Below are 24,403 nucleotides of genomic sequence, written 5' to 3'. Positions count from 1 at the left end.
GGGAAATCTTCAGGGTTACAGCATATATTGCTAAGTCCAGATAGTGTCTTGAAAGGAAACTACCTCAAAACGTTCCAGTCCTACAGTTTTACTCATGCTAACTAACAATATCAAGATTCTAGATTATATATTTTCTTTTTCTTTTTTCATCTTTCTTCTTGCAGCATAGGTTATTTTAAATGGAAACGCATTTATGTCCCATTAATGATCATGGGTATAGTACAGATAGGTACATATGTGGAGATACGTACAATATTCCCTCACTGTACGTATTGTTTGTAATTAATGATGTACACACCATACACCAGATTAAAAGCTAAGTCCTACAGGTAATCCCTCCTTTCAATACACTGCTTTGGTTTCTTCTGAGAACACAAAAAAACAACGGTATACTTCTCAGTTCCTACAACCATTAAATATCCTGTCAGAGTTTCTATAAAAAAAAAAAAGAATGTTAAACTGGCTGCACCAATTTACTTAGATTTGCTTTGGTTATTTTATATTATATCCTAAAATAATTAAGTCACAAAATAGCTCTACAGAATGGTTCCTTGATCATATGGCTTATTTACTTTTTAAATGACTCTTTAATATTTCAATAAACTACATGCTTTATTTTTGCAATAAACTTCATATATTGAAGTTTAACACAACCAGCGCTTGTGAGAAGACAATTTGAGAAATGGCAAGGAGGCTGAATCTCAGCTTCTTAAGCAGAAATGTATGCAGTAAATCTACGTAAGCCATACTAAATACAGAGGTCTGAAAACAGAATGCTTTTAAGCAAATATGACATGGAAGCAGCTTATGTCCCAATTTAAAGACTATCAACAAACAAAACACAAATTCTTTTTATACCGTAAAAAGAGTAATTCTCTAAAAAGCAACAAACATGGTCTCTTCAGCATCTTGCAATATTAGAAAATTATGCACCTTTCACACACACAGGTTACTGAATAACTGGTTCCACAGAGTGGATTTGGTTCTAAAATTAAGGAATGCATTGTGTTTCCCATGCATTGCTGAAGTACGAAGGACTCTAAAGGAAAGGCATTAAGTCTCAAATATCTGTACGCTCAACACCTGGCCTACCATTTGGCAGTGGGAATAGTTAACACTATTAATTAATACATGGACATGTAGGGCTACAGGAGGAAACAGTGTCACTGTTGAAAGTGGGTATTAATGGTATATATTCTGTGGAATATTTTGAGAAATCCAGATCTGCAAATTAAGCATGGCTTAGCTTCAGAATATCTGACATTTGTAGAACAGTAGAGAAGTGAAAGAACTCAGTGATCACTGAAACCAGACTTTCAAAAACCATCATTTTTTTGGTAAGAGACTCAGGGGAAAAAAGGATACGTGATAGCTAAGTTTAGAAAATTTTGCACAATACATGTAAATTTACAACATCTGTGATTGTAATGGTTTTGAGAAGGCCGATGGTAAAAAGCAAAGCAAAACTATCTTTCATACACACACACCCCACTTGTCCACCTTTCTTGAATCAAGTATTTGGCTTACTTATTTCACTTTTAAATACCTAACACAACCAGCGCTTGTGAGAAGACAATTTGAGAAATGGCAAGGAGGCTGAATCTCAGCTTCTTAAGCAGAAAACAGGCCCAGAACATTAAGTTCCTTTAGCAGGGTTACTAATTAACCAGCTCCCGGCTGAGAAAGATCTAGAATCTGGGTGCTAATTTTCAGTCAGTGTTCATTCTACAATATAGCCCTACTTGCGGCAGAGACACTATACACAGAGCAGGTGCTACAAAGAGTTGCCACTTAACCAAAAATTCAAGTCACTGATGGTTTCCAATACCCCAGGTACTTTTCTAAATGCTTTAAATACGTTGACCAAGTAAAGCCCTATTTAATGCTCTATACCAAAATAAATAAGAGAAATCAAGGATCCAAGAATTAACCAAGAAACCAATTAAATGCTATGAATTCTGAGAAATTTTTCTGTATTTAAGTGGAGAGGACATTTCTAAACTCAAAGATATAACATACAGAATTTATAGTAAAAATTTTGGTGTTAAAATCAAACAACAAAACTTAGAATTAAAGGGCTAATATTAATAATGTATAAAAAATAGTTTTACAAATCAATAAACCAGACAACTCATAGGAGAATTGGGCCAAAACCATAAGCAAATACTCAGTAACTATATGAGATGCTATTCACTGCAAATTCTCAAGTGAAACTAGGGGCTCCTTGGTGGCTCAGTGGGTTAAGCCTCTGCCTTTGGCTCAGGTCACAGCCTCAGGGTTGTGGGATCAAGTCCCGCATCAGATCTCTGCTCAGCGTGGAGCCTGAATCCCTCTCTCTCTTCCTGCCTCTCTGCCTACTTGTACTCTCTCTTTCTCTGTCAAATAAATAAATAAAATCTTTAAAAAAATAAAGTGAAACTAATATATCCATGTATTAGATCAAACAAACTGATAAAACCCAATGCCCTAGCAAGTGCACACCATAAATGAATAAATAAATAAATAAACAAACAAACAGTGCATACTCCATGACCACCAAATCCCACATATGGAATATACTCGGCAGAGATATGGGAATGAGTTGGTAAAGAGCAATCACCAAAAAGGCAAAGTGAAAGTAAATTTTAGCACATTAAGGCAAAGAACACAATACTTTAGTAAAAGAGAAAGAGCTCTATATGTATTGACATTAAAATTGACTAAAATGTATTAAGGGCAATAAGCAAGAGGCAGAAATAGATATGCACAATTATATTTAAAGTGTGTATGTATGTCTGGTGAGACTTGTGTGTATGTATATGAGTATACATGAAAGAAAAAAAAAGTATCACTTAAAACAATTACTGACAGGGCTTCTGTTAACAGTGTCTCCACCATTTCATCATCTTCCACTACCCCACCATGTGGCACCTCAGTTAAAAAAAAAAAAAAGACAGACTCTGGTGAGGAGTCTGTCAGACTGCACTGTAGGAGATGGGGATTTAATTTTATTTTTGGATTAGTAAAGCAGTCTCAGAAAGCTTTTAAGCAAGGGGCCAATCAGGCCCAAGGGATATCTGTTACACTGCATGTTTGTTTATATATTTATGTATATATTACATAAACATATACAAATGTCTGCAAGGATACACACCATTTTACCATGATTATTTTTTTGAGAGGGAGAGGGACAGAGGGAGAGAGAAAATCTTAGGCAGATTCTATGCCCAGTGTGGAGCCCGAGGGGCTCAATCTCAGGACTTGAGATCACAACCTGAGCTGAAACCCCCTGAGCCACCCACGTGCCCCCTCCATTTTACCATTATTAATACTGAGGACTAGAATTCAGTATCTCTTCCTTTATTCTTTTTTTATAGTAAACTTGTTGATTTTGTAATTAAGAGAAATATTACTAATTTCCAGAAGAAATAAGACCAAAAAAGCTCAAAGGGAATTCCGGGGCATTTCTCTAATGCCATCACAGTGGTTGTCCACTGATACGTTTTCTTGATGAACACGGCTTACGATTATCAGGGCTTCTCTGAAGTATAAACTATTCATTTTCCACTTATTCTCTCTAAGTGCTCAATATCATTTCAAAAACTAGAACAACACTCTTTGTGCTTCTTAAATGTGTTTACACTTCAGCTGGTAGCACCTTTGTTCCAAGTACCTTGTCACAAATGCTCTTTTTTAACTGACGGGAGCAGGCATGCATGTGTGACTGCTGGGCAGCTCATGTGAAGGGCGAGCCTACTGCAGGCACTTAACATTTTTACTGTGACTATTTCTAGACGAGCAGGACATTCATACTTATTAAAATCATTCATTGTTTCTCAAGGTTGTCCAACATGAATATATATGTCCATGTTTCAGATTGTGACCAAGTTACCTGTCAGAGTAAAGTTCAAAACTCGTAAACCTCATTTCAACACATATGATTGTGCTAAGATGCCCATGTATGTTTGATTCTAATATCAAAAACATTCACCATAGTTACATGTTGATAGATTAATAGATTTAAAAAATAAATAAAATTGCATTGCCTAAGTTTCATTCTCTTCTGCTAACTTGTGGGTTGTTAAGGTTGGTGGTTTTCTTTACAGAGATACTGAAATGCAGAGAACAACATTTGTCTTAAGTGGCATTAAGTAGTCCTGAAAAGAACTGAGTAGTAATAAAATTCTCAGCTTTATTCATACACATTCCAATTCATTATAAGACACCACCCCTCCTTTCCACCCATGTGTTCATTAGTCCTACTAGAACAGCTCGATAACAATAATTCAATTATCCTCTGAGCATGTTTTTAGAAAAGAATCCTCACTACACTGATTTTTGCCTACAAAAAAAAAATTTATTGTCATACAAAGCTTTTCAGTTTTAAAAAAGTAGACAATTCATTTCAGCCTACTTCAATAGATTTTCAGCTTTTAAGCTATAACCAGAAATCAGGGTTCTTTGCTTACCTATGTAATGCCGTTCATCTCAAGTAATGTAAAAAAGATCACATATCACAAGTGAAATTGAGACTCTTAAAATGTTTACATTTTATAGCACAACCAGAGGAAGTCTTAGTACTTGCAATGATACTTTCTGTATGAGACACTGCATTTGCCAATTTGCTTTGCACTCTACAATGTTATTTACATTATTGTTGTATTTATATTCAGAATTTAAGTCTAAGACCACAAGTAAATAAAAACCATTTTTATGATGAAATCATCACTGGATGATTAAAATATCCTTTTTAATACAATCACATCCATACTGTACACAGGTCTCAACACAATCTAGTTCTATGACACAGTCTAGGGTACAACGTATGTATGAATGTCAGCATGCAAACCAGTAACTTCAGAAGAAACACTCCATGAAAGACAGTGGACTCTGAGAAACAAACTGAGGCTTTTGGAGGGGAGGGGGGTAGGAGATTGGGTGAGCCTGGTCGTGGGTATTATGGAGGGCACATATTGCATGGAACACTGGGTGTGGTGCTTAATGAATTTTGGAACACTTAAAATAAAATAAAATAAAATAAAATAAAATGGAAGAAAAAGAGCTAAATATTGACTTAAGTAAGCTATTCTGGTTATTTAGGAAAAAAATCTTTGCCATCGCCACTGGATAACATATTTACTGAATAATGTTGATCTTGGTTTTCTAGCATTGGATTTCTAGCATTGGATCCTGTCCTTTTTTTCTCAGCTAATTCCCAATAAATTTACTTTTATGCACTTAATATCAGTGTTTTGTCTTATGTATGCCTGCAGGAGAAATCCACACTTTCTTTAACTATGATGGTGCTAGATCTATTAATCAATGTGTGTCTTGAAAAAAACATCTGTTTCCTTGTGGATGAGGAAAATCCATAACCCTCAACAAATATTGTATTTTGCTGGCTTTTCTTGATTTTAAGTATTCCAGAAACGCTTGATGATCAGAAAGATGATAAAAATTTCAACGTCATTTGCCCTGTAGATCAGAGTATACAACTCTGCCAATAGCTCTCAATATTAAAACCTAAAAATGACTGTTTTTCTGGATGAAAAATGCTGAATATTGGAAAGGATATTTTTGAAACACTAAGTTAAAATTTTCTTCACTTTTTTGTCCTCAGCATATAGAAATTTCTTTCAGAATTCAGTATATTAACAGGAGTGACATTTATTTATGTAAATTGTATGTTATACTGTTACAATCATGTTCCTTCTTATATAGTCATTGCTTGATTGGAGTTTCCTGATGGGCATCAGAAATTATGTGTGGTATTGGGGTGCAGTGGGGGTTAGGGCAGAGGAAGGGATAGGGAAAGGAAGGTGGAGACTGAGAAGATGTTCATGGAGAAAGATGAAGTAGAAAAGAAGCTGGGGTCAGAAAATAAAAAGTTAACTCTTAGGAAAACAAAATAAACTATGGTGTTGTGAGATATGGGTGCCCTCTGTTTGAGGACTTCAGAGTGAAATGAGATCACATCCATCATAGAACTTGGCAGGATATGACCTAAAACTGTCCTTTTTGGGTACTGAGATGAGAATTGTTGTCCATCCCATCTCCACTCTTGGCATCCACTGAACAGAGACGAAGATAGCCAATTAAGTCTAATTGTGATAAATTATGTGCTTTATAGTCATTCTAATGGAGAACTACTGCCTAGCAGGTAATAACCCCAAACCACTAAACTAATTGTGGTTAAAACCTTGGGTTAGATGTAGAATGACCCTATATGTGAGAGGGTAGTGCTTTGTCTACGAGGCCATTATTACTGCATCCCAATTTACATACACAATTAATTTTGTGACAATGTATGAACTTATTAACATTAATATGGCTAACAAGGCCTGTCCTTCCAGTACACCCTCAGTTTTTAATCCTACTATAGGCTTATTGGTATGAACTTGAAAAACATAAAAATTAAAAGTTATGTTACTTGTGAGTTGTACTTTATTTCTGTCATAGATATATGAAATTCCAGTGAAATAATTTTAAACTAACTTTACTTTATTCCATAACTTCATTTCAGTGGTCTCCAAATTTTTTTTTTTTATCTTACCCTTATCTATAAAAAGGTTTTATATTTATTGTTGGAATTTATAAATTTAAAACATGTGTTTATAAATCATAGCTATGTGTATCATAACTATTTTAACATATTTATCATAAAATATATGAAAAGAATAGATAAAATAAATCCCAATAGGAGTTCTAATATTTTTTTGCTATGTCCCAGTGGAGTGTCTTGCATATGCCATGGGGTAGGCTCACTTCTTTCTGTAGAGCAATGCTCTAGCCAACAGATTGAAGATTACCGGGGGCGGGGTGTGGGGGGAGAAGTAATTCAGCACACGCTGATCCTTTTATCTGAATATAATTCCAGCTGTATAAAATTAATAGTTGGAAGAGATTTTACAGTTTCATCTAGGAAATCCCCTTTACCATAGCCACAATAGATAGGAATTCAGTATAAAAAATACTGTATTGTATACTGAAATTTACCAAGACAATAGATCTTAAGTGTTTCCCCTACACACACACACACACACACACACACACACACACAAATAACTACTATATGACTGGACATGGTGGGTATGTTAATTAACCTGTGTAATCATTTCACAATGTATGTACATATCAAAACTTCACATTGTATATCATACATACATATATAAAATGTTTGTCAATTATATCTCAATAAAGCTAAGAAAAACCAAATAAACAAAAAGAAAACTCATCCCTTCCTCTAAAGCACTCTTCTTTTCATCATTATACTGATCAATGACCATTTAGTGATCGTAGCTTTGGTCATCTGTGAAGAAATGAATTTGTTCCATCATAGTCTTTATCATATTGGAAGAAACCCAAGACTCCTCTTACTGATACTGTCTCCAGATTGTATATATTCACTTGATTTGACTATCCTTTATGAGGGTGTTTCCTAAGCCATAATCTCTTTCTCTCCCTTTCTTTGAACATCACTAGCTTGTGAATATTTATCTGAAAATGGGAAAACAGGAAATGCAAACAACACTCTAGATAAAGCCTGACCATTTCTTTGATGAGAAGAGAAAAACCTTCATTGATCAATAACCCATTTTATATATCTAAATAAATGAATAGTTCTTTAGAAATTAATTATCTGCCTTCATGAGTTTTAAAGGTAAATGGAAATCCATTACATCATAATGTTGCATTTTAAACATCTTCTTGATAGAGTATTACAAACAAACACGAATTAAAAAACCCACAAAAAACAAACCCTTATAAGAAACAAAAATCAATGGACCTAAAATAAAATAGAAAAATAAATATAAATCCACTAGGGCCCTAAAGATAATGCAGCTGGCTTTTCTTTCAATGAATATAGATAAGTTATTTCATCTGGAGGAACCTAGAATAATCACAATAAAATTACTTTATAGAAAGTGTGCTTGGGCTAAAATGTTTTATTATTTTAACTGATTCTTTCCATTTCTGGTTTCACTGATGTATGTTTTAGACTTTTTTTTTGTATTCTTGCATAGCTGGGTAAAGTATTTTTTATGCATCATTACTGACTTTTACATTATATTCCCAGGTAGCAGATTTATAAATCTTAAACAATTTGAATAATAGATGTTCAAATTTTTAAACTACATGGACTAATCATCTGGTGGAACTCAAAGAAACAGAAAAATTCCTTGGGTCAAAATCCAAAGATGTTTTGAACAAGATTAACTTAAATTATAATTATGTTTTATGAAGAAAAAAGTTCATTTATCTATTGCCTCAGCTTCAAATGTAAGGAGTAAATTGATAGATTGCTATTTCTACTGTATTTAAATGTTTGACAAATCTTAGAATCAATTAATATTCTTATGAAGATATGCAGAGTCTAAAAGTGTCTCTTTTGCTTTCCATTGTGAAGAATTTATTTTCATTATGAAAAAAGTCATCATCCTTACAGACTGAGAGTTAAAATTATAAGTGTAGGCTTACAATATTAATAAGAATGTCTTGTTATATGGCAGCATTGATGTGGATTATTAATGTTTAGATTAATACCTTAAATCATATGAAACTTGGGTATCAAAAATCTATCAGACATGCACAGGAAAGGAGTTTTCAGATTAAAATAAGCACAATTTTAAGTACTGCAAGTAACCTACTTCTAAAACTTAGGAAACGTATAATATTATACACATACACACATATTGTAAAATTTTCATGTGATGTAGGATGATATAGAAAAGAATACATCAGAAATCTATTTTATTAATATTTGGTAGTCTTGCAACTAGTTGTTTAAGTGGATCATAAGTACTAAGTCCCGTATTTTGAGAGATGTGATAAGGAGGATAAGCATGAAGGGGAAAGAACAAAACTGTCTGTTTAGTTGATATTAGCAAGTATCTTTGTTTCCTTCCTATTTGAAGATGCAATTCCTCTCTTCAACTACAATAAGAAAATCCAAAATCAGCATTGAAAGCTAAAAATTCATTCTGGATATTATAATTTACTGATTGTACCCATTTAAAATCAAACGTGTTATGTTTAAATTAGCTTGGTCTTTGGCTACACTGGATTGAAAAACAAAGCAAATGAAACAATCTACCTAAAAAGTAACAGCCATATGGTCAAGCTGGCAGTGAAGGAAAATTTATAGCCCAAATCCAAACAACATTTCTTGATGTGATCTATAGTTCTACATATGGGGACATGAAAGTATTCCATGAATATAAGTTATTTCAGTTACATTATATTGGATATTCTTAATAAAACTGCATAATGATTCAAAAATTTGAGATGTGATGTGTGATTGTGCATGTAAATCTTCCTTGAAATTGAGGGACTCATTGCTCACAAGGTCTAAGCATAAACTTGTCCTTCCTAGACCCACAATACTTAATCTTCCTCAGGACTAACTTGTGTGCATCCTTTGTCTGGTTTAAAAGATGACCTACTGGCTTTTTGATGTCTAGATTTGTCATTTATCTCTGTTTTTGGTCATGTGTAAGAAGGGTACATGGTTCTCTGTCACTTTCTACTTCTTCAGAACACTGGTTGGTTATATCTGAAGAATGTCTTGGGCTCTGGCTGGTGCACACTGTTCAACCCTAAAGATTCCTGCTGATTTCTGCTTAGATATGGCTTTATGTTTCAGATAGTTCTTTGCCAAAATGTAGTCATTATTAAAAAAATAGTAAATCAGATTAGACCATATTTTATGGAAAAACATTATGGAAAGTACATCTTAGATAGACAGCTATTTTATAAAACTACAAATAATCACTAAAAAGCAATCAAATACTTTGCATATTAAGATGAGGTCTCTTATCTGGATTCCTAATTTTTTAAGGGGCTTACCTAAATGTAAAAATACTCATTAAGAGGGTTCCCCAAACATTTATACAATATTTATACAATGGCCTCTGAGAATTATGGAGCATGTTCAGTAAGATGGCCTTACATATCTATTTCCACTTAATTAAGATGCTATTATATTAACAAACTTGTCCCTCAAAAGTGACTTTATTTATATATGTATAAAGCTTGACCAAGCACGACTGAAGGCATGGACCATCAATTAATCATTAAATTCAAAGAGACCAAATGTCTATAAGTCAGCAGAGCAGGCAGGGGCAGGGATTAATGTTTTAAATTCTGATCATGAATGCTACTCACTATACATAGGGACAATTTGCAGGCATCTGCTTCTTAAAATATTTAACCTCAGCTTGGAATCTGCACTTACTCTACTTCTGGAAGTTATAGTTTCCTTAAATTAGGACAGCCAGTAGAGATTAAATGGTTAATGATGTTCTAAATTAAGCTCCCCAGTAAAGGAAAATGTGTAGTTTCCATTGAGCTTAGTATTTCCAGAACCCATGCTGTGGAGGTATAACCAAAGCCAAAACAGGTTCATATGGAGGTTGAACTTATTAACCAGCCAGGCAAAGGAGAGCTGTGTCCTTCTGTTGCTTAGAAGAATGAATGAATATATGGATAGTAGGGACCAGATATAGAACAAGGAGAAATCTCCTTCTCAATAAAGGAAGATGATTTTTAGTTGGTTATCAAGACCGATCTCTCCTGGTATGGGTCACTATTTGAGTGCAGTTTCCTTTAGGTTGGCAGAAAAATCACCTAGTTCACAGCAAGGTCTTATGATGAGTTGTTTAAAAATCAACTAGGCTTTAATGTGGTATATATACACAATGGAATATGATGCAGCCATCAAAAAAATGAAATCTTGCCATTTGCGACGACGTGGATGGAACTAGAGGGTATCATGCTTAGCGAAATAAGTCAATCGGAGAAAGACAACTATCATATGATCTCCCTGATATGAGGGAGAGGAGATGCAACATGGGGGTTAAGGGGATAGGAGAAGAGTAAATGAAGCAAGATGGGATTGGGAGGGAGATAAACCATGAGTGACTCTTAATCTCACAAAACAAACTGAGGGTTGCTGGGGGGAGGGGGGTTGGGGGGGTGGGGTTATTATGGACACTGGGGAGGGTATGTGCTATGGTGAGTGCAGTGAAGTGTGTAAACTTGGCGATTCACAGACCTGTACCCCTGGGGAAAAAAATATATGTTTATAAAAAATAAAATTTAAAAAAAAATCAACTAGGCTTTAGAATCATTCCATGATCAAACCCTTATGTGCACATGCAAAACTGGAGCTGAGATTTTCTTTGTGGACACTAATCTTAGAGTGAAAGGAGATCAGACTTATGAGTAACATGTGTTCCAACACCTGATTTTACAGATAAAGAAACCGAAAGCCAAAGTAGCAAAGTGTCATTCAGTTGTCACTCAGTGCTAATCAAAGTGCCATCCGGCTGACAAATGGCAGAGCCTGAACTCAGTCCAGGGGTTGAATAAGCTCAGTATATACAGCATTGCAATGGAAACTCAAAATAGATCTCTGCCTTTGAGAAACTGCAGTTTCACTTCACACGTCATATGAGCAAATTTGCTCCAGTGCAAAGGGCAACTTAATGGCTTGAAAAGTTGATGGCACTTCACAGAGTGATGTGGAAACAGAGGGCCATCGTGTTAATATGTGCTGCGGGGTGAGGAAAAGAGAGAATGAGTTTCAGTTACACCTCCACAAATTCATTGGCATCTAAAAACTTTTAGTGCTAGAGAAACTCTCAGAGTTACTGTGCCCTACAGAGACAGAGGCAAGGAAGCAGAAGCAGGCTGAAATGACTACAGGATAGTAGAACGCTTAGAAGAGTTGAAGGCAATTAAGATTCTATGATCTATGTGTGTATCATCTCTGTGCTGCCACGGCACCATTCGACCACTGTATTTTGCACCTTCTGCATAAGAAAACACCTGCAGCAGCATAGAGTCTGATTTAACTCCCTAACAGAGTACTTCTTTGTTACAACTGGAATTTTATTTCCTATAACAGGTCATTTTCCCCTCTTTCTCCCCCCAAAGAATTTCATAATAGTCAGCCTCCTGGATCCATTTGAAGAATAACTGGTTGGAGGCATTTTCATCCTTCTTTCATGAAAACTTTACACAAAATTCAAATGTATTCCAGCCTTTAAAATTTGTCTTCATTCAATTAGTGTTCAACAAATAGTTATTGAGTAGCTACCATCTATCAGACATTAGGGTTTTCGTTGCTTGAATGAGCTTAAGGTCTGGTGGGCAAGATACATATGCTAGTAAATATTACAACGCAATATTACAATAGAGACGTTCACAGAAGAGCTCTCTGTAGACACTGATGAGGCGTCACATAAAAGGAATACTTTGAACATAAGTGACCCTACAGTCAAGAGGGACAGGCACTGTAAGAAAAGGAAATGTTCATGGGAATGGCCAATGATTTTGTGTAGAAAGAAGACTGAGTGAGATGTTAAAAGTAGTCTGGGATACCTTGATATTGGCACTACTGGCATTTTGAACCTGATAATTTTGTTGTTGGGACTATCCTATTCATTTTTAGCAGATGTTTGACAGAATACCTCGTATTTACCCACAATATAATAGTAGCATATGTTCCCCAGTACCACCAGCACAGCTGTGAGAATCAAAATGTCTCCAGAGCTTTCTATATGCTCCCCAATGGGCAGAATCATCCTTAGTTGAAAACAATTTGTAGAAACTAGATAACCAAAGGTCACATATGCCATGCAAAGAAATTTATGTTATTCCATATATAAGTAGATAAGATGCCTAGAGGTCATAGAGATCCCACTGTCTTTAGAGTGTGTGTGTGTGTATGTGTCTATATATATATATTTTTTTCTAATTCTAAATGAATGTATATATATATATATATATACACATATTCACACATACCACCTGACACTTTATAAATTTTATGAAACTTGTGTATTTTGAATATGTTCAGTTTCAGAGAAAGGGTTGAGCTTTGCCCTTTTCAAAGGGGATCCAAATTCCTAACATGAATCACTAGAGATAGTTCTAAATATTGAATATTTTCACATATTGACACTTTTTCAGAGGCAACACAGAGTAACAAACAAACAAACAAAAAAAACCCACATAGAACAACAACAAAAATAACAGTGTTTGCTTTCAAAACAAAGAGAGTAAAATAATAAACAGTATGTGGGTCTTGCCACATCTCAATGAGCAGCATCTCTGACAGAGCAAGACTCCCAGCAAGACTGATGATGTGCAGTTACTTCACAATTAGCTAAGCAATTACATTGCACAAAGGTCTTTCTCCCTCATTTTGAATGCACATAGAATTCAATGACAATGACGCTTTTTTTGTTTTGATTTTTATGAACTCCTACAGCTCAAAAAAAAAATTGTACTAATATGGATAAGAAGAATTAGCCAAACAAATGGCCTACTGGCAATCTTAGGTATTAGTCAGGAAAGAGGGCACATAACACCCTTTCATGGCATGCCAAGACTGAGCAATGGTTCCTGTTTTTTTGTTGTCTTTTTTTTTTTTTTTTAAACATACCATAACTTGGCAGTAATAGTTGGTGTTCAGTCAATACTTCCTTCAGAATTTATTATATTATTTTTGCTATGGTAAAAGATTACAGGTGTTAATCACAGGTGTTAATATAATATAGGTGTTAATTATAGGTGTTAATCACCTATACAGGTGTTATAGGTGTTGCAGGAGATTCTGAAACCTGATATAATAGTGGTCTGAGAACTGGAAACTATTTTGGGTACATGTTCAACATTGAAATAATAGTTGAGTCCTATTGATTCTTTTAGAAAGTTGCTATTCTAGAAAAAATCAGATATTCAATGACCTGAGAAATAAAATATAAAGTGTTTTTAGATAACAGTCTAGAACTTCATTCCTTAACACATATAGGGAATTTTACCTTAAAGTTTTTATTTCTTGAGGTAATGGAATAATAATTTTTTTAAAAATTAAATTAATTTTTACAATAAAAATAATATTTATGTAGATTAAATGTTAAAACAGTAAAGAAGAGCAAAAAATAGGAAGTGAGTGATAATCTTTTTCCTCCAACTCCTAATTCCTTTCCCCAGGAAATATAAACAAAGTTTTGTTTTTTTTATCTCCCTCCAAAAAGTTTTATTCATAAACTAGAAATTTAATTCTGCATAGTGTTGTTCTACATCTTGCCTTTTTACTTGAAAACATATGTTGTAGAGTTTTCCATTATAACTCATATACTTATTGCATTCTTTTTTGTATGTATTCTTTATAATGACCTTATAGTCTACAAAATGCAACTAAATGCAACAAAATGTTGTATATATTCTATTGCATGTGTGTATTCATTAACAATTCCCTTCTATGAAGAACTGCACATTTTGTTTCTTTGTGAACACACATGCTACACTCGATTTTGTACATACATCCTTGAGTGGTTCTGTAGAAGTATTTATAGGATTCATTCTTAACATGAAATTTTTTTAAATTCAATTTTGTCAAATTCAGAAACAGTTTTTGAATTAGACATTTCTGTCAATGAGAAATTATTCCTTGTGTAATTTTGAGTTTAGAATTCTATTGAGATGCAAATACATTAGGAGACAGAAATTGAAGTTCTTAGATTTAAAATGTTCTAAAATGTATATAATATAAATATTCCACATATAGCATGAAGGCCCAAGTTTTTAAAAAGATTCTATTTATTTATTTGACAGAAAGAGACACATTGAGAGAGGAAACACAAACAGGGGGAGTGGGAGAGGGAGAAGCAGGTTTCGCCTCTGAGCAGGGAGCCCCATGTGGGGCTCGATCGCAGTACCCTGGGATCACCACCTGAGATGAAGGCAAACACTTAATGACTGAGTCACTCACGCACCCCACAGTGAAGGCCTAATTTAAGAATATAATGTTCAATATAATGAAAGTTTGGTAGTTTAGATTAGAATACATGTTATTGAACAAAAACGAGTACACCAACTTAAGTCATTAAACAGTGTATATAACACAGTTAACAGCAATTTCCTTCAAATGTTCTTATATAGGTGTCTTAGGGTAAAGATAACTTGAAAGCCTCAAATATTATGCCAAAACCATCCCAGTTAGGTACTTAAAGTGGTTTTGAGCTGTTCAAGTTAGTTTAACATGAAGTTGGCAAAAATATGTGGAATATTTCAAATCTGGACAACATTCATTTTTGTCAAAAACACATCAAATAATGCAGGCAATTCGTTCTATGTAACAGATACTAATTTACTTTTTTTAATATTAAGGGTCCTATAAATCTATTTTTATGAGACATAATTTGAGGTCTCTAGTCAAAATTCTAGTGTAGCTCCTAATTCATTAATGTGTTCTTATATTCCTTTAAAATAAACTGACTAGAAATTATTAAATACCAACTAAATGCCAGGTACTATGGTAAATGCTATAAATACAAATATTCTCCTCATATTTCACGGAAGTTACAATTTAGTCAGGCAAATAAATATTACCTAAATAATCATGTGAATAATTATAAAATCAAACCTGCTACGTACTGAAAAGGAGAATTACAGGTTATCTAAGGGCATATGATGTGAGAATTTACCTATTCAGGAAGGTTTTTCTGAAGAGGTTTAAAATATAAATAAGAGTCAAAGAAGCAAAGAGGGAAATAGACAGCATCTCTAGAAAGGAAACAGCCTCTGCAAAGACCTTGTGAGGCAAGGTCTCACAACTAAGGTCATTTCCCCAGTCTCCAAATATATATTTGGAATGAGTATACTTTGTAGTTGGAAAAGTCCCAACATGCTTTGTGGTGTGTGGAGTAAGTACTCTAGTCAGTAAGTCCAAGTGGAAGCCTCTATCAAGAAAGTAAGTGAAAAGCAATACTACTTTCTGCAGGGAACAGCAGAGATTACAGCCACCCATTTGATGGCTCTATCATATCCCAACATAACTCATGAGTTTGGATCCTGCTAAAGCCAGATGACACTGGATTATTCAAAACTGAAAAAAGAGGTATCCCCAATTGTAGTCACCATACTGGATATAATGTCTTTGCCAGAGCAAACTAACTGCCTTTGGGATGTCACATGTGTTCTTTTCTATCCCAGTCAGAAATGACAATCAAAACAGTATACATTTATGGCCTTGTTCCAGAACTATGAATTGCTCCTTTTGTCAAAATACAGTCTGAGGGGAACTGTATCATCTGGATATCCCATAGAACATCTCACTAGTCCATTAAATTGGTAGAACCATATCAATTACATCATATCAACCAAAAAGATCATCAGAAGCAGCAAATACTTAGGAGGCCTGGGAAGGTATAAGTGGTATGATAGGAAATAACCTCTGCAGAGATTGAAGAACTCACTGAGCGAAATTTGTTGTGGTCCAGTGTTCTATGACTTAATGGGACATTCCCTTGAAGTAAGGGGCAAATTATTACATCTTGCAACTGTCACTACCAAGAAGAAATAACAACACCTTGTGGTCTCATCTTGTTCTAATTTTTTTAAAAGATTTATTTATATATTTGAGAAAGAGAGAGAGAGAGAACAAGTGGGGAGAGATGCAAAAGGAGAGGGAGAGAGAGAAAATTTCAAACAGACTCCCCACTGAGACTGACATAGGTCTCAATCTCACAACCTTTGGAACATGACCTGAGCCCAAACCAAAACCAAGAGCTGGACACTCACCTGGTTGAGCCACCAGGCTCCCCAGCCTCCTCATGTTCTAAAGGTCACATAGTCCATACTTGGAAATACTACTCAAATCCATTTACCATATGACATAAAAGACTGCCACTTTGAGTGGGGCCTAGAGTAGAACCAGGCAGTGGTGTAAGTAGCCCTGCCCCTAGGACCATAGCCCCCAGAAAACCTTATGATATTAGAGTATTGGTGGTGAGGAAACTCAGTTTCAGCTTATGGCAAACCCCCCAAAAAACATAACATAGAATTTTAGGGTATTGGAGCAAAGCCATGCCGTCTGTAAGACCATGCCAAAATAGAGCCCCCGGCATGCTACTGGGACATGGTATAAATGGAATGTCTGAATATAGAACATAAAGTGTCAGAAGTGCTTATCATGTTCTAGATTCTATCAGAACTACTAAATCATAGATTCAAGTGGGTCTAGTAACAATCTATTATAAAATGGAAGTGGTATTTCAGGGATTGGGCATGAGTAAGACCAGAGGTTACAAGTAAGATGCTTGAACAGATATCTCAGACCCAATGCCACCCACCATTAATGCACAAATTCCTCTCAGTTCACATGCCTGAATGGGAGGTCCCTTATTACCAGCTGATAAAAGAAGGAAAAGGCCAATCTTGGGTCCTGAATAGATTAACTCAGTTTATAAATGCAAAACAAAAAACAAGCATTGACTACATTAGAGCTCTACTCAGAGTTGACTGGAAAATACAGTGGTAAAGGGGAATTCTCCCATAATTAAAACATCCAGAGTACACCTGGTTGTCCACTTTGTTTGAAAATACAAGTGTTGTAAGGTAAGAACATTTACTGACTTGTGAGCAGTGGCAAATACTGGTTGATTAGGGCTCCGGAAGGAGAAAAGTTGAAGGGTGAGGGCGGGATAAGGAGGTTAAAGATAAAGGCAAAGGGATGGACACATGGTAATGGACAATAGTGGTTAATTAACTGACATAGGATCCTGCATAAAATCAAATTGGACTAATTCACTTCACAGAAAAAGAGGGGGCAGTAATGGGCATAAACCATCCAATTGGCTGTATCATATAGAAGCTACCAGCTTCACAGAAGGAAAAATAACTTGTTAAAGCAAAACTATCTGAGTGTGAACTTGGAGATGATACCTTGAAAGGATGACAGTATATACCCAAAATTAAGTACTAGGACATGGTACTGTGTCTTTTTAATAGAATACATGTGTCTAGGAACTAGTGAGTTGAACCAGGAATGGGCCTACTTATCATCATTCCCAGTGTACTATCTGTGAAGAATCTGTGCTTCTCACTTCACAACTCTGGACTCTAAGGATTTACAAGTCTTGATTCTCACAAAGGGTAGATTTATACCAAAGGACACAACAAGAGTCCTATTACATCTTGAGCTTTAAGTTTTGCCCAGTTACTTAGGACTCCTTGCTCTAAAAAACAGTAAGTGAAGACAGAAGTCTGTATCAGAAGGGCTAAATGACACTGATCATTAGAAGAGGTCAAACTGATGATACACAATGGATCAAGGGAGAATATATTTGGAATTCAGGTGATCCAAGTGGACATTTCCCAGTATTCAATTGCCTAATTTTGATGGGAAGTGGGAAAGTGCAGCAGGCATGACCCTAGAAAGACAGGTGTTGAGACACCTCATCTAGAAAGCCATCTCAACTACCAGAAGTACTATCTGAGGGTGAGGGTGAAAGTACCACTCATGGCCTCAAGACCAGCTACAGTAAAATGGGTATATGTTCATCCAGCTAGTCACCTTCTTGCAAGTTTTGCCCAGGAAAAGAAAGACCATTGGAATCCCAAAAGAGTTCTTCTCATAACTTATTTAAAGCAGAGAGTGTACTGTATGTAGTAGATGCCATGGTATGCTGCTTGGATTCCCCAATCCATCCTGGATTGAGTACTCATTGTCTAGCTGCTTGTTTGGATTGTTGATGACTGACTCAAGATCATGCTTGCTCTCCAAGGATACTCCATATCCAACAACTTGGTCAACAAAGATATACAAGGTCTAGGCCACTTGCCCAATTAAAGATATTAATAAAAGCTTATCCTAGCCCCAGAAGTCCTTATAAGATTGTCTGAGACCTTTGTTGTACCATAGTTCAGGTTTACCTTCCATCCAAATATGCTTTTTCAGATCCCCTCCAGATTTTGACCCTGAGAACACACTCTAGCAAACTCCCTGCATGCAAACCTTCTTCAGAGCATGCTTCCTAGGGAACCCTACCAGAAAAGTAGAGAGAAGAAGAAGATAGAACCAGAAAAAGAACACAGGAATCTGCAGAAATACCATATTATTTGATCATCTGTAAAATTCTTTTTTCACATTTTTGTGGAAATGTTGGAACACAGTTTATAATTTTTATGAAAAATAAGCATTCTGTTATAGTTTAATAGGCAATTGTTTTTCACTTGTAGTAGTTGAAGTGGTTCAGAAAATGACACCACAAAATATCCTATTTTGGTATACAGATTATTTTAGGCTGAAGGCACATGAGAAACAACAGATGCAGGAAGAGCTCTCTGACCTCTCCTTTCCTATCTGAAAGCATGTTGTAAAATTTCCGATGAGAAACGTGCCTTTTCTGTACCAGAAACAGAACATTGTTATCACCTGAAACTGGGAATCTAGGCCAAAATGAACCTCTACAAACAAGCCTATTAAAATAATCCTTACCTTCCATAAATTCTCCCACATATTTCCTAGTCAATGTCCCATAATTTATTACCCCTAATTCCTTTCTTTTGTCACTTCTCCACAAATCGATCATTTCTATTTAATCCAATTAATCAATTAATCAATTTATTTATTTACTTATTTATGGTTTAAAAAGTATATAAGCTCTTGGTTCTAACTTCTCTTTGGGTCTTCAATTTCTTTTTTTTTTTTTTTTTAAAGATTTTTATATATTTATTTGACAGAGAGAGATCACAAGTAGGCAGAGAGGCAGGCAGAGAGAGAGGAAGGGTGGGGGGAAGCAGGCTCCCTGCTTAGCAGAGAGCCCGATGCGGGACTCGAGATCCCAGGACCCTGAGATCATGACCTGAGCCGAAGGCAGCGGCTTAACCCACTGAGCCACCCAGGCGCCCGGGTCTTCAATTTCTTTATGCAAAGCCCATGTGCCTGTGAAAATATTAAATAAAATGTGTATATTATTCCCCTGTTAATCTGTCTTATGTCAGTTTAATTCTCAGGTATATCCATAAAAATTAAGAGGATAAAAGGAAGTTTCTCCTCTCCTACATAGTATAGTAATGAATGGTGTATCTTACTGCTAAAATACAGATTTGATTAAAAACATAACAAAATAAAACAAGGAAGAAGGCATTTAGAATCCAGGCTGCAGTTCAGAAGAACTTTAAAGCGGATAGTACAGATCCTAGGAACAGTAGGCAGGGAGGTATTTAAGAGAAAAAACCTACGTTATAAGAGCTGCTTTTCAAAGTACCTATAGCACAAAGTACCTATAGTACACATGAAGAAATGACGATGAGAGATGATAAACTCATAAGCATGCAAGAAAACTGAAGTTTAGAAATAAAGACAAGGGGATGTATAGATGAAATTGAGAAATATTTAGCAGGAGAAATCTATAGTACCTAGATTTAGGGTGGACATGAAGAATAAGCAGGGACTCTGATTTTTGGATTAGCATTCAGGTGATTGGTTAGTGTCATTCATAAGATTAAAAAACAATGGGCAAAAACCATGTTAAGTTTCTTTAGAGAAGAAATTTATATGTGAGAATCAGGAGTTGTTTATTTAATACTTTAACTTTGGAGATATCATTAGCCATTTGCAAAGAGGTGTCATGTGAAATGTTTTCATGTATAATTCTAGGGTTGAGAAAAGAAGCATATGCTAGAGATACAGTTTTGAAATCATCTAGGTAGCTCCAGATATGGATAAAATCACATAGGATGATAGTAGGGAAAGAAAGAAGGTAGCCTAATACCAAGCTTCTGCTAACTCCAAGATTTAACAACTGGGTAATAGAAATAAAAGGAGACACTGAAGAGGCATTCCCTGAAGAAAAAAAACAAATGGCTCTCATGTCCTAAAAGACAAGGAAAGAAAATGATTCAAGAAGGAGAGAGTGGAAAATGGTGCCGAATGTTGCTGATAAAGGAAGTTAAGATGGGGCTGAAAAAATTAATTTTAGTTAGTGACATGGAGGCCACTGGTGACATCACCAAGACATGTTTCTTGGAGTGGAAGGGCTGGATGCTGAATAAGAGCAGGTTAAAGAATGAGGAAGCATGAGGAGATGGTCACCGGTTCAGCCGTCAAAGGAAGGAGAGAGAGGCTGATAAGTAAGAGGTAGAGTGGAGCATCTCTGCATCGTTTGTCATAATTTCTTCCCTTACTCAGCTGCTCAGGCTGCCATAACAAATACCAGACTGATTGGCTTAAACTGTAAGAATTTCTTTTTCTTTCTCACAGTTCTGAAGGCTGAGAAGTCCAAGATCCAGGTATAAGTCAGTTTGGTTCCTGGTGAGAGTATTCTTTCTGGCTTCCAGACAACTGTCTTCTTGCTGTGCCCTCCCACAGCAGAGAAAACAAGAGCTCTGGTCTCTCTTCTTTTAAAGACACCAATTCTATCATGGAGGCCCCACCTTCATGACATCATGTAAATCTAATCATCTCCCAAAAGCCTTCCAAGTAGCATCACATGGGGGTTTAGGGCTTCAACGTGTGAATTGTAGGAGGACACAAACAGTCCATATTTTCTCTGAGTGTCTCTCTCTCTCTGAAGAGAATAAAGCACATTTAAGAGACAATAGGGAAAACTGAATTCGATGCTGGAGGTTGAATTTACAAAAAAGAAAAAGAATAATTGATAATATAAGAATCCTGAATTAGCTAGAGTGACATTTTATCTTTCACATGGTAGAAAACAGTATTGGTACAAATAGTCTGTTCCTTCTTTTCTAAAGCTGAGTGGGTATAGGGCTTATGAAGCAAAGTATTTGCAGGGGAGGGAACAAATTATGGAATCAGAAATAAATTAAAAATAAAATTCTAGAGATTTCAAAACAATCATTACAGCTCCATTCTCATTAGCAAGTTCTATTTTTTCTTCCTATCTAAAACTTTGAATTGTCTCACAATTTATAATAATGATATAAATAATGACAACTTATGTGTATGGAAAGATATCCCTGTAAAATTTTCACTCACTGGATAATCACATAGGAAGCCTGGCTGAAATGTATTCATTAGATGTGATGCCAATGGACCTTCTTGCCATACACACATGCCCTTGTATTTCCAGATCTGATGAGCTGCAAGTTAAAATGACAGAAATAATAACTACTGAGAAAAAGCATAACTTTGCTTTGGACCGGTAATTATGATTAAGAAAGAAAACCTAAAGATCAGCAAATAATCCTTATAATTCAGCTACCATATCCTTAAACAATTGGGGAAATATTATTCCTTGTCTAAACCCCAGTTCAAAGCTCAGTACACCATGCCACTTTTCTAACTCCTCCCCCAATTCTGCATGAGGCACATACCTTGTCCAACGCACATAACCCAATGCACTGCTAAGTTTTAAGTTCCTAAGATGTGACTGAGCTCTATGAGAAGAAGCACAGCTTTTGACTCATCTTTGCATATTCACAGCTCTTAACTCTTTTTCCATATTATGGAATGAGACAGAGAAAAGGAGGAGGAGACAGAAAAGGAAAAGAAGAAGGAAAGGAAAAGAGAAAGTTAGGGAGAGGGAGGAGAGGAGCACAAGGAGGATGGAAGGGAAGGGGAGAATGAATAGAAAGACTAGGGAAGTACCATCACAAGATCACAAGAAAGAATGGCTTGTGATCAATTAACTGGCAAAATATATGAGGTTATAACTCATAATCATATGCTTGATAAAACTGAAAAATGTTCTAAAAGAAAAGGGAACGATCTGTGCATTCAACAAATATTCATTGAACACTGATTGTGTACTAAGCCTGAGGCCATTGGAGGCTCTTATTAACATTAAAAATTCCCTGGCCTTTTGGATTTCATATTCTAAGGTAGCAAGCAACCTTAATATATCATATCATATAGTCTATAAATAATATGGTATCATAGGATATGACAGAATGTATTGAATGTTACAGAAAACCACCAACAACAAAAGAATAAAACAAAACAATAGAGCTACCTGGATTGGGAGTGCAAGGGTGTGAGGCTGCCATTTTGAAATCATGGTTAGGGCAAGATTCACTGGAAAGTTACTTGATTTAGAGAGTCAGTCACACATATTTCCTAGAGGAAGGGCATCTCAAGGAGATGAAACAGTACATGGAAAAGCCCTGTACTATACCTGGAGTATTGGAGGCCACTGTGGCTAAAGCTGAATGAGAAGGGAGAGAATAAGGTGATATAGCAAATGGGCTGGGGAGCCATCTCAGATCATGGAGACATCACAGCCATGGTAGACCTTCCCTTGAGAGACGTGGAAGCTACTTGAAGAGTTTAGCAGAGGGGTGACATGATGAGGATCATTCCGGCATTGTTCTGGGAGCAGAAACGGGGACAGTGAGAGGCCAGGTGGGAGATAAGGTGGCAGCAGTGGAAGTGGGCGATGTGGGTTCTGAAAATACCCTGAGAGAAGATGGGAGTGGACTGTGGGAGAACGAGGCACCAGGGGAAACCTCATTCTTCCTGAATTCCAATTCTGGGGATGAAAGTTTTACTCAGCTATGTTTCTATGTTTCTCAAAAGCAGTCATATGTTTATATAAATGGACATAAATGTGAAAATATTTTTATTTCTGCCTGTTGACTATTATGAATTAGATCAATAATACATGTAATGAGTAAAAACTACTGTTTTTTATGATATTGTAATGGTAGAAAAATATGCATTTGTGATTTTGAAGACTAATTGGAAAAATCCTCATTTCTGGTGGTTTTTTTCCTTGAGTTTTGGAAGAAGGGGCTAAGAAAAGCATCTGAACTAATCTTATGGGAAGGAAAAATTGATACTGTAGAGGGTTTTTTTAATAAATGAAATCTTGTCATGGAATGAAAGTATATAGGCAATAAATCCACACAGTTCTCAACATATCATTTCCTTCAATACACCAACTGGAAGCATGTAAGACATAAAATACTTTAGTTGATGATAACACAGAAAAGACAAAAATACACAGATTAAATAAAGATTGGCTTGTTTAGTGTTTAGTGCCTATCATTTGACTTGATATTGTGTTTAGCTTAAGTTTAAAAAGCCCTGAAAGCAAATATTTCTTTCACAGAGAACTTTACATTGGGAGTTTTGAATTTAAGAATTATGAAGAAAACACTTTTAATCTAGTAATTTTTCTCAGAATTCTTATTTCTGAAGACTACATTTCCAAGAACCAAAGGATACTGTGTCTTTCTGGACTAAAGAATGTTTGGCTTAGAAACTTTTGAATCTAAAGGTTCATTAAGCCTAAGAAGCTTTTCAGAAAAACATGACACTTTGGTACTGTCTGATCACAGTGGCATAAGTTGTATGTTTATATGCAGTTCAGAAAAAATATCCAGGAAAGACTTCTTTTAAGTCTGTGAGAAGTCTCCCAGTAAGAACATGGACCCTGGAGCCAAAGCACCTGGGTCAAATCTCAAGTTCAGCCACCTGCTGCGAGTCTGTGGGAATTGCATGTAATGTGATTCTCTTTCCTCTGGTACAGTAAGAGAGTCAATAAAAATACTAGTATCACAGGGCTATGGTGAAGATTAAAAGATTTAATATATACAAAACACTTAGAACCATGTATAGCCACAATAAACACTCATTTAACATCAGCTATAATGCTGGTTGAAA

The 24,403-nt window shown here is 35.6% G+C and overlaps 1 protein-coding gene across 5 annotated transcripts in view; it reads right to left on the bottom strand.

Annotated features, from left to right (window-relative positions):
• NKAIN2 (sodium/potassium transporting ATPase interacting 2) overlaps positions 1–24,403 on the bottom strand; it is a 1,000,598-nt gene that overhangs the window by 351,011 nt on the left and 625,184 nt on the right. The window lies entirely within an intron of this gene.

The sequence above is a fragment of the Lontra canadensis genome, unplaced genomic scaffold (assembly GCF_010015895.1).
Source record: "Lontra canadensis isolate GAN:19392208 unplaced genomic scaffold, GSC_riverotter_1.0 scaffold23, whole genome shotgun sequence".
Classification (NCBI taxonomy): domain Eukaryota; kingdom Metazoa; phylum Chordata; class Mammalia; order Carnivora; family Mustelidae; genus Lontra; species Lontra canadensis.
This window is presented reverse-complemented; position numbering and strand designations above follow the sequence as displayed.